Raw genomic sequence first — 12,694 nt, 5'->3', positions numbered from 1 at the left:
ACGTTTCTCCAAGTAAAATATACAAATTACCAATGAAAAAGTTCAACATTATTATTAGTCATTAGTGAAATGTAAGTCAAAACTTCAAGGAGGGACTTCTCTGGTGGTACAGTGGATGGGAATCTGCCTGTCAGTTCAGGAGACACCAGTTCGATTCCTGGTCTGGGAAGATCTCGCATGCCGTGGGGCAGCTAAGCCTGTGCAGCTAAGTTGTGTGCCACAACTACTGGAGCTGGCATGCTCTAGGGCCCATGAACAACAGCTAATAAGCTGCTGTGCTGCAACTACTGAAGCCCATGCACCTAGAGCTTGTGCTCTGCAACAAGAGAAGCCCCTGCTCATTTCAACAGAGAAAAGCCCACACACAACAAATACCAAGTGCACCCCAAAATAAATAAGTATATTATTAGCAACAAAAAAGGAAAAACTTCAAGACGATACCACCTCACACACACAAGGGTGGCTATAACCAACTGGAAACGATTTAGAGAAACTGGAACTCTCATACATTGCTGATGAGAATGTAAAATGGTATAGCCATTTTGGAAAACAATTTGACAGTTCCCTAGAAGGTTAAACATAGAATTACCATATAACGGAGCCATTTTATTCCTAAGAGAAATGAAAACATAGGTCCAGACAAAACACGTGTATATGGAGGCTTATACTATTCATAAATAAACAAAAATGGAAACAATTCAAATGTCATTTAGTTGATGAATGGATAAGCAGAATATATACCCATACATTGGGATATTTTTCAGTCATAAAAAGATATGAAGTACTGATACCTGCAACAACACGAACAAAGCTTGAAAATACTGTGCTGACAACAAAGGAAACTGTAAGCAAGGTGAGAAGACAGCCTTCAGAATGGGAGAAAATAATAGCAAATGAAGCAACTGACAAACAACTAATCTCAAAAATATACAAGCAACTCCTGCAGCTCAATTCCAGAAAAATAAACGACCCAATCAAAAACTGGGCCAAAGAACTAAACAGACATTTCTCCAAAGAAGACATACAGATGGCTAACAAACACATGAAAAGATGCTCAACATCACTCATTATCAGAGAAATGCAAATCAAAACCACAATGAGGCACCATTTCACGCCAGTCAGAATGGCTGCTATCAAAAAGTGTATAAGCAATAAATGCTGGAGAGGGTGTGGAGAAAGGGAACCCTCTTACACTGTTGGTGGGAATGCAAACTAGTACAGCCACTATGGAGAACAGTGTGGAGATTCCTTAAAAAACTGGAAATAGAACTGCCTTATGACCCAGCAATCCCACTGCTGGGCATACACACGGAGGAAATCAGAATTGAAAGAGACACGTGTACCCCAATGCTCATTGCAGCACTGTTTATAGTAGCCAGGACATGGAAACAACCTAGATGTCCATCAGCAGACGAATGGATAAGAAAGCTGTGATACATATACACAATGGAGTATTACTCAGCCATTAAAAAGAATCCATTTGAATCAGTTCAAATGAGGTGGATGAAACTGGAGCCTATCATACAGAATGAAGTAAGCCAGAAAGAAAAACACCAATACAGTATACTAACGCATATATATGGAATTTAGAAAGATGGTACCAATAACCCTGTATGTGAGACAGCAAAAGAGACACAGATGTATAGAACAGTCTTTTGGACTCTGTGGGAGAGGGAGAGGGTGGGATGATTTGGGAGAATGGCATTGAAACGTGTATAATATCATATATGAAATGAAAAAAAAAAAAGAAAAGAGAATATTGTGCTGAAAAAAAAGAGAAAGAAACTACCTGGAAAAAGTATTGTGTTAAAGGAAAGAATCCAGACACCAAAGGCCACGTATTGTATGATTCCATTTACCTGGAAAGTCCAGAGTAGGCAAATCCATAGAGACAGAAAGCAAACTGGTAGTTTCCAAGAGTTGGGGAAGAAGGGGAAGTGGCAATGGTCTTCAAATGAATATGAGGTTTCTTTTTTAAGTGTTGAAATATTCTCTAATTAGACAGTGATGATGGTTTGTGAATATAATACAAACCACTGAATTGTACACTTTATTATTTTTAAAGCCTTTATTTACTGTTTACTTTTGGCTGCATAGGATTAGTCACCTGGGCTCTTTGTTGAGGGACACAGGCTTCTCTCTAGCTGTGGCTCATGGGCTCAGTAGCTGCAGCAAGTGGGCTTGGTAGTCCTGAAGCATGTGGGAATCTTAGTTTCCTGACCAGGGATTGAACCCGCATCCCTTGCATTAGAAGGCAGCTTCTTAACCACTGGACAACCAGGGAAGTCCCCTGATTTGCACACGTTAAAAAGGTGAATTTTATGGTATGTGAATTATATTTCAATTTTTTTAGAAAGCTTAGAGAGATTAACTCTCTTAAATGAGCAAAATGCAAATAAAAATTATTTATTACATTTGTTTCATCAATTAGATGTTCCTTAAATCTTGCTCCACCATTCACTCTATCTCTGATGTCCACCCCATTTTTTCAAGCTGTTGGCATCCTTCTCTTCAGCAGTAAGGGGTATATGATCAAGATTGCCAGGAAAAATATCAATAACCTCAGATATGCAGATGATACCATCCTTATGGCAGAAAGTAAGGAAGAACTAAAAAGCCTCTTGATGAAAGTGAAAAAGGAGAGTGAAAAAGTTGGCATAAAGCTCAATATTCAGCAAACGAAAATCATGGTATCCGGTCCCATCACTTCATAGCAAATAGATCGGGGAACAGTGGAAATAGTGGCTGACTTTATTTTGGGGGACTCCAAAATCACTGCAGCTGGTGATTGCAGCCATGAAATTAAAAGATGCTTACTCTTTGGAAGGAAAGTTATGACCAACCTAGACAGCATATTTAAAAGCAGATACATTACTTTGCTAACAAAGGTCCATCTAGTCAATCAGGGCTATGGTTTTTCCAGTAGTCATGTATGGATGTGAGAGTTGGACTATAAAGAAAGCTGAGAGCTGAAGAACATATGCTTTTGAAATGTGGTGTTGGAGAAGACTCTTGAGAATTCCTTGGACTGCATGGAGATCCAATCAGTCCATCCTAAAGGAGATTAGTCCTGAGTGTTCATTGGAAGAACTGATGTTGAAGCTGAAACTCCAATACTTTGGCCACCTAATGTGAAGAGCTGACTCATTTGAAAAGACCCTGATGCTGGGAAAGATTGAGAGCAGGAGGAGAAGGGGACGACAGAGGATGAGATGATTGGATGGCTTCACCGACTCAATGGACATGGGTTTGGGTAGATTCCGGCAGTAGGTAATGGATAGGGAGGCCTGGCATGCTGTGGTTCATGAGGTCGCAAAGAGTCGGACACGACTGAGTGACTGAACTGAATATGTGCATGCCCAAGATGAGGTGAAGATATCTGTTTCTTCCTGTTGGTAATGCTTGTGCTTAGTTACTCAGTCATATCCAACTCTGTGGCCCCATGACCTCTAGCCCACTGGGATCCTCTGTCTATGGGGTTTTCCAAGCAAAAATACTGGAGTGGGTAGCCATTCCCTTCTACAGAAGATCTTCCCTACCCAGGGATCAAACCTGGGTCTCCTGCACTGCAGGTGGATTCTTTACCACTGAGCCACCAGGGAAGCTTGGTAATGCTTAAATAATGACAAAAATCTGTAACTTTGATGATTTTATATTGTATCATGTCAAAGAGCTCTGTGAAAATAGCTTCTTCAAAAATGTCATGGGCTGAGACTTCTGCTAGTCATGGGCCTAGATCCACTTTCCTATCATGAGCAACTAGGGACAAATCGATGCAATGATAGTTCTCAGATGTCAGACAGCAGGCAAGTCAGAACTATGATCCTTGAGAGCAGGGAAACAAATGAGATGAGCCCAGTGATCACCTTGGTTTTCTCCCTAGAGATACTTTCTGGACAATGATGCAGAAAGGGCAATCCAAACACAGCACAGTGGACTTGCTGAGCTGAGAAGACAGGTGTAAGTTTAAGGAGGCCAATGTAACTGATATTTGTGAATCACAGAATCAGAGACTAAAAGAAGGGAAGCAGAGAAATGGCTCCAGAAACCTTTGGGGCTGGGTGGGCTGTGGTCCCCTTGAGTCTATTGATGAAAAGGAGCTATGGGTGCTTAGGGTGAAACTCTGAGAGTCTGGGAGAACAACAATAATAACAACAACAACACAAACAATTCTCAGAGTTCAAAGAGGGTTGAAGTCTGGGACTTTTGGATATTTCAGAAGGCTCATGTCTTAGTAGTATGAGTATTGTAGTCCTAGAGGATAGGCAACTCTCAAATCAGAGAAAGATTCAATCCTGAACAAGAAACTTTGCTTGATATAATAAAGTCCATTACCCTTTTAAGGAAGAAACAAAATCTAGAAACTCAACAGTGTAAAATTCAAGACATCTAGTACTCTCTCCAAAATACGAGCCATGTGAAGAAATGGGAAAATGTGACCCATGGCCAGAAGAAAAATTAGTCCATAAAAACATTCCTAGAGCTGGCCAACATGATGAAATTAACAAAGATGTTTAAAAACCTATTGCAAATATGTTCAAGTATTTAAAAGAAAACATAAATATAACATAGAAATGGATAACGTCAAAATATTGAAATAAAACATCTAGAGATAAAAAACACAGTGTCTGAAATTTTTTAAAAATTGACAAAAAATTTACAGCAAATTAGGTACAACAGAATAAGAGGTCAGTGAGCAAGAAGACATACCAAAAGAAACACTTCAAAATGAAACATGAAAACAAAAAGCTGAAAAAAAAATGAACAGAGCCTCTGTGATCTATAGCAAGTGGCCCAACACATTTGCAATGGACTCTCAGAAGAAGAGTATGTGTGTTAAGGGGAAGGTGCAGAAAAATATTTGAATAAATAATGGCCAAAAATTTAAGTTCAGTGAAAACTATAAACTCATGGATTTGGGAATTATAAACAGCCCCAGACGCTATAAATGCATACGAAAATCACTCTGCTGTACATCTGAAACTAACACAACTTTGTTAATCAACTATACTCCAATATAAAACAAAAAATTTTAAAAAATTAAAGTTAAAAAAAGAAAAAACTCACCAAGACACCGCATAATCACCTTGCTGAAATCCAGGAATAAAAAGAAAAATTTTAAAGCAGCTAAAAGACAAGACACACTGTTTGTGTCCTCTGCCATAAAAGGGGTCTGAATAACGGAAAAAAGATAAGATTGACCGAAGATTTCTTGGCAGAATTTTGTAAGCCAGAAAAACAATAAAACAACATCTTTAAAGTGTTAGGGAAATATAGACAGAAATCAAAAGCTTCCCTCTCAGTACTCTACATCTAGTGAAAATATTCTTTAAAAAAATGAAGGCAAAATGAAACTTTTTTTTTAAAAAAGCAGAATTTGAAAGGATTTGTCATTAACAGACATGCACTATAAGAAATGTTTCAAGGTAGTCCTTTAAGTGGTAGTTCTTCAAGTGGTAGTTCTTCCACATGGAAACTTATCTATATAAGGGATGAAGAATGTTTTAAGTAATAAACATATGGTTAAAAGTAAAAAAAAAAAAAAAAAATGTGACCTGATACCATTTGATACCTTAGTTGTAGTGAAGGTTGCCTGAAAGTAAATGCTTTTTAAGTCTTCTAGTGTCTTTACTCTTGGATATGTGATAATCATTTAAAGTTATGTCTCTGGGCTCCTACTTTCTAATGCCTTTCAAATAGGCAATCATAAAATTGTATCCAGGAGTGACAGTTGGTGTATCTTATCTTCCATGCTCAAACATTCCAGCTATGTTGGCATTCTCAGCCTTAGGATTTGTTACTACTTTGGGCTCTTAACTTCTGAAAATTATACTGGTTTTAACATAGGTCACTATACCATGTATTGTCATATAAATATCATTTTTCATAAATTAGTGTTAATCTGAGGTTTATAAGTGATTATATTTGAAGAGAACAAGAGAGAAATATATCAGTGCATGAACTGGTGTTTTAATGTCTTCCCCAAAATGCAAGTTGATTTTCAAGCTAGCTAAAAAAATTAACTTAAAAAAGTTATACTGGTTTTATCCCAGTCTCTACCAAAACATGTATCATATTATGAATCACTATTCTATAGAAATATAATTCAGAAATACTGTGAAATATTATTAATACTATGAAAAAAGTATTTCATTCCCTTATGATAGGGAACTCCAGAACTGGGTACTTTGCATCTTCACCCTTTATTAATCTTATTTTTTCCTGAAAGATTTGATTTCAGACTTGGAAATGGAAGCAAAACATTTGGTGGAGAGAAAGAAGTCGGATTGATGAGTTCCTGTTATGTAATATTCTGGTGCTCTATAGTCAGAAAATAACTAAGAGTGCTGTTCTTTTGGCATTTGGAGTAAAACTGTTCCTAACATTTTTTTGAGTGAACTTACATCTCAGACACCAAAGAACAAATGAGAAGTGTAAAAAAAAAAAAAAAAAAAGCACTGACTGTACCAACTCCCACTACAGTTTTCTGTCTTTAAACACTTTTTTAAAGTTCAGTATAAATTGCTTGACAATGGCATTCACAGCTGTGGTAAGGGGATGGGAAGTGGATTTCTATCGCCAAGTTTCCTTTGAGCGGTGCCTGTAGCAGTCCTTTCTAACTCTGTGGTTACACCCAACCCAACATAGATAGTCCCCAGGAACTGCACATTCTTTCCTTTCTGCAAATTTACAGTGGCAGCCAAGGAAAACAGAAATCACTGTGGCTTGATGGGAAGAAGGAGACGATTGCCAACTGGAAGATGGCAGTGGAAAGACACACTTTTTCAAAAGAAATAGATCTAACTTGTCAGGAAGGCATGCAGTTGTATGAAAATTCATGAAGCAAGGTGTAGAAATAGGTGGAGACCATTGGGCCTTTGATGATGAGAAACAGAACTGATATTTTCATGCAAGTAAATGTCACACCAAATGGCCAAAGATTGGAGAGACGTAGGGTTTTCTGCAGGCAGCCAATGCCACTGACAAAGCAACAGAGTCTAGAAGTGATGGGGGAAGGGCTGAAGTTGTATCTAGACAGCACTGGAAGTTTTGTTCTGCTATTGCTAAAAGCATGTGTGTGTGTTAGTCGCTCGGTCATGTCCAACTCTTTGAGACCCCATGGACTGTAGTCCACCAGGCTTCTCTGCCCATGGGATTTTCCAGGTAAGAATACTGGAGTGGGTTGCCATTTCCTTCTCCAGAGGAGCTTCCCAACTCAGGGATTGAAACCAGGTCTCCGCATTGCAGATAGACTCTTTACTGTCTGAACCATCAGGGAAGATTCCAGGAAGATAAAAGCAAGTATCTGATCAATTCTTGACTTTCTTTCCCAGTAGTTTCATGCCTCAGATGGCTGAGGAAGCATTGAGAACTAACGACAGAATTTCATGATGAATTTCAGGGGAGGACTAGATGGTGATGTGTCCATGCCAGGGAACTTGTGAGACCAGCATCCCAGTATTTAGGAGAGTTGTAAGCATGAGGGGTGGGAATTTTGGAAATAGTCAGAAACATACCCTGGCCTTCGGGAAAACAGATCTCCAAGAAACCAGACAGAAATAGTTCACATTTTTTAAAAGCAACGTAGCTCAAGAGGGAAGGGTAGCTCTGAAAAGAGGGAGGGGGGAGAAAGTTTAACTATGCAGTTATTACTTCCAATATGAAAAAGAGTTTTCAAAGACTTTTGAACTTTAAAGAAATAAAAAGCATTCATTTTTTTGGATAGTGAACTCCCCAATCACTGGATATATTAAGCAAAATCTACCCAATTGCCTCTAAATAATGGAACCATGGGAATTTCTGTTACATGTGAATTTGGACTAGATCAAGGTTGTTGTTTTTTTAACTTTTAAAAAATGTGTATCTTGATTCCTTTGGCAGTTTGGAGAAGCCTATGGATCCCTTCTCTTGATTAAAAAAATTTTTTGAGAGCTTGAGAATAGGCTATTTTATTTTTATTTATTTGTTTTTGGCTATACTTCATGGGATGTGGGATTTTAGTTCCCTGACACAGGACTGAACCCATGCCACCTGCATTGGAAGCACGGAGTCTTAATGACTGGACTGTTGGGATAATGATTTTTAAATTCAGAGGATTAACGAAGAAACCAATGATACTGAGAGACAGTTATCAACATTTAAAAAGCAAATTTGTGATATAATAAATATGTGTCTTCATTAATGCATTAAATAATGAGTTCTAATCACTATTGTAATTTTGAATAGAGTGTCTGATGAATTATGGACGGATGTTCATGACATTGTACAGAAGACAGTGATCAAAACCATCCCTAAGGAAAAAAAATGCAAAAAAGCAAAGTAGCTGTCTGAGGAGGCCATACGAATAGCCGTGAAAAGAAGAGAAGCGAAAAGTGAAGGAGAAAAGGAAAGATATACCCAACTGAATGCAGAGTTCCAAAGAATAGCAAGGAGAGAGAAGAAAGCCTTCCTCAGTGATAACTGCAAAGAAATAGAGGAAAACAGAATGGGAAAGACTAGAGATCTCTTCAAGAAAATTAGAGATACCAAGGGAACATTTCAGGCAAAGATGGGCTCAAAAAAGGGAAGAAATGATATGGACCTAACAGAAGCAGAAGATATTAAGAAGAAGTGGTATGAATACACAGAAGAACTGTACAAAAAAGATCTTCACAACCCAGATAATCACAATGGCGTGATGATCACTCACCTAGAGCCAGACATCCTGGAATGCGAAGTCAAGTGGGCCTTAGAAAGCATCACTACGAACAAAGCTAGTGGAGGTGATGGAATTCCAGTTGAGCTATTTCAAATCCTAGAAGATGATGCTGTGAAAGTGCTGCACTCAATGTGCCAGCAAATGTGGAAATCTCAGCAGAGGCCGCAGGACTGGAAAAGGTCAGTTTTCATTCCAATCCCAAAGAAAGGCAATGCCAAAGAATGCTCAAACTGCTGCACAATTGCACTCATCTCACACGCTAGTAGAGTAATGCTCAAAATTCTCCAAGCTAGGCTTCAGCAGTACATGAACTGTGAACTTCCAGATGTTCAAGCTGGTTTTAGAAAAGGCAGAGGAACCAGAGATCAAATTGCCAACATCCACTGGATCATGGAAAAAGCAAAAGAGTTCCAGAAAAACATCTATTTTTGCTTAATTGACTATGCCAAAGCATTTGACATAGCATTTATTGTGTGGATCACAATAAACTGTGGAAAATTCTGAAAGAGATGGGAATACCAGACCACCTAACTTGCCTCTTGAGAAATCTGTATGCAGGTCAGAAAGCAACAGTTATAACGGAACATGGAACAACAGACTGGTTCCAAATAGGAAAAGGAGTACATCAAGGTTGTATATTGTCACCCTACTTATTTAACTTCTATGCATATTACGTCATGAGAAATGCTGGGCTGGAAGAAACACAAGCTGGAATCAAGATTGCAGAAAGAAATATCAATGCCTCAGATATGCAGATGACACCACGCTTATGGCAGAAAGTGAAGAGGAACTAAAGAGACTCTTGATGAAAGTGAAAGAGGAGAGTGAAAAAGTTGGCTTAAAGCTCAACATTCAGAAAACTCAGATCATGGCATCTGGTCCCATCACTTCATGGCAAATAGATGGGGAAACAGTGGAAACAGTGGCTGACTATTTTTTCTGGGCTCCAAAATCACTGCAGATGATGATTGCAGCCATGAAATTAAAAGATGCTTACTCCTTGGAAGAAAAGTTATGACCAACCTAGATTGCATATTCAAAAGCAGAGACATTACTTTGTCAACAAATGTCCGTCTAGTCAAGGCTATGGTTTTTCCAGTGGTCATGTATGAATGTAAGAGTTGGACTGTGAAGAAAGCTGAGAGCCGAAGAATTGATGCTTTTGAACTGTGGTGTTGGAGAAGACTCTTGAGAGTCCCTCGGACTGCAAGGAGATCCAACCAGTCCATCCTAAAAGAGATCAGTCCTGAGTGTACGTTGGAAGAACTGATGTTGAAGCTGAAACTCCAACACTTTGGCCACCTGATGCGAAGATCTGACTCATTGGAAAAGACCCTGATGCTGGGAGGGATTGAGGGCAGGAGGAGAAGGGGACGACAGAGGATGAGATGGTTGGATGACATCAGTGACTCGATGGACACGAGTTTAAGTGAACTCCGGGAGTTGGTGATGGACAGGGAGGCCTGGCGTGCTGCAGTCCATGGGGTCGCAAAGAGTCGGACATGACTGAATGACTGAACTGAACTGAGTGTAAATGATTTTTCAAGATACCTGCAACAGATTTGATGTGTCTGTGAAAATATCTCAGCCACTGGTACTATTGAGGTTTGTTACCTAAATTCATAATTTAAGGAAATGCTGCAGTACACTTAGACATTTGTATAGCTAAAGATGTAATTTTTCCATCCAAATTCAAAGATTCCCTGAATTCTATCCAGGGAATGTGTGCCCAGTCGCTCATCTGCATCTGACTCTTTGCAACCCTATGGATTGTAGTCTGCCAGTTTCCTCTGTTCATGGGCTTCTCCAGGTAAGAATAATGAAGTGAGTTGCCATGTTCTCCTCCTGGGGAGTTTCCTCACCCATGGATCAAACCCACATCTCCTGCATCTGCTGCATTGCAGGCAGAAGTGTTCTATACAACTGCACCACTGGGGAAGCCCATCCAGGAAATAAATGAATCCTAAATGATAATAAATGATTCAAGGATCCTGAGAGTCCATAAAAGTGATATCATGTGAAATTTCACCAGATGTCCTTTTCCTGTAGATTAAAGTCCAAACTTTTAAGAATTGCATCAAAAGCCTTCAGTGTAGCATTGGAGGGATAGGACTCAGAGCTGGTTCGCCTGGATTTAAATCCCAATTCAGCCACTAACAGGTTTGTGATCTAGAGCGAATGACTGCAAATCTCAATGCTTTAATTCCACATCTTCAAAATGGGGTAACAATAGTTTCTATAGCATTGTCTGAAACTTTAAAGAAATCATTTTTGCATACAATATTTATTACTAATACTTAGATGAAGCACAAGCTGTAATCAAGATTGCTGGGAGAAATTATCAATAACCTCAGATATGCATAGGACACCACTTTTATAGCAGAAAGCAAAGAAGAACTAAAGAACCTCTTGATGAAAGTGAAAGCAGAGAGTGAAACAGTTGGCTTAAAACTCAACATTCAGAAAACTAAGATCATGGCATCTGGTCCCATCAGTTCATGGCAAATAGATGGGGAAACAATGGAAACAGTCTTTTCTTGGGTTCTCAAATCACTGCAGATGGTGATTGCAGCCATGAAATTAAAAGACACTTGCTTCTTGGAAGAAAAGCTATGGCCAACCTAGACAGCATATTAAAAAGCAGAGACTTTACTTTGCCAACAAATGTTCATCTAGTCAAAGCTATGGTTTTTCCAGTAGTCATGTACGGATGTGAGAGTTGGACTGTAAAGAAAGCTGAGTGCCGAAGAATTGATGCTTTTGAACTGTGGTGTTGGAGAAGTCTCTTGAGAGTCTCTTGAACTGCAAGGAGATCCAACCAGTCTATCCTAAGGGAAATCAATCCTGAATATTCATTGGAAGGACTGATATTGGAGCTGAAACTCCAATACTTTGGCCACCTGATGCGAAGAGCTGACTCATTTGAAAAGACTATGATACTGGGAAAGATTGAAGGCAGGAGGAGAAGGGGACAACAGAGAATGAGTCAGTTGGATGGCATCACCGGCTCAATGGACATGGGATTGGGTGGACTCCGGGAATTGGTGATGGACAGGGAGGCCTGGCGTGCTGCTGTTCATGGGGTCTCAAAGAGTCGGACACGACTGAGCGACTAAACTGAACTGAGCTAATCTCATTTCTCATTTCACTCACCCTCTACCTCCAAATGTGCTCAGGCATGCTAATTGCCATGTCACACGTATACCAAAATTTTTTCACTCCTACATGCCCTCACTCATAGCACACCTTCTGTCTGAAGACTCTGTCCTAAATACCTTGCAGCCTTCCCCGTTCCTTTTTTCTACTTTTGTACTTTAGACTCCACCAAGCCAACATGTGGAGAAGGCAATGGCCACCCACTCCAGTACTCTTGCCTGGAAAATCCCATGGGTGGAGGAGCCTGGTGGGCTGCCGTCTATGGGGTCGCACAGGGTCAGACATGACTGAAGTGACTTAGCAGCAGCAGCAGCAGCAGCTGCAGCAGCAAGCCAACATGGCCATATTTCTATGAAGCCATTTTATCTCATCTGGAACAAATTATCTGATTCCTGCTTTGAACCTTATAACAGTTCTTCTGACCAACAAATTCCAATATGTATTCACCCTGGCACTGTGAGGCATAATACACTGATGTATGTTTATCACAGCAAATGTTTACCTTGTGTACTTTTGAGACTTTTTCATTTCAACAAACGTAAGTCTCTTAAGGATAAGTCCCATGATTTGATGACGAAGCCCCTGTGACAAGCCTAAAACCAGATGTGCAGTGTAGTTACTTCTGATGAATGAGTGAATGAATGAATGGATGGATGGATGAGTAGATGAATGCATGGTATAGATACAATACAGGATTTTTCAAGTATTCATTGAAGACAGAGGTCGAAGAGCTGTGCTAACTGAAAACAACAAAAAAAAATTAATCTCTCAAATGATTGACTCATAACTGCAATCTTTGCCCTGCCTTCTTCAGGAGCTGCCATGCAGATGTATGTCTTC

The sequence above is a fragment of the Ovis canadensis genome, chromosome 3, assembly GCF_042477335.2.
Source record: "Ovis canadensis isolate MfBH-ARS-UI-01 breed Bighorn chromosome 3, ARS-UI_OviCan_v2, whole genome shotgun sequence".
NCBI classification, from domain to species: domain Eukaryota; kingdom Metazoa; phylum Chordata; class Mammalia; order Artiodactyla; family Bovidae; genus Ovis; species Ovis canadensis.
Note: the sequence above shows the minus strand (reverse complement) of the source record.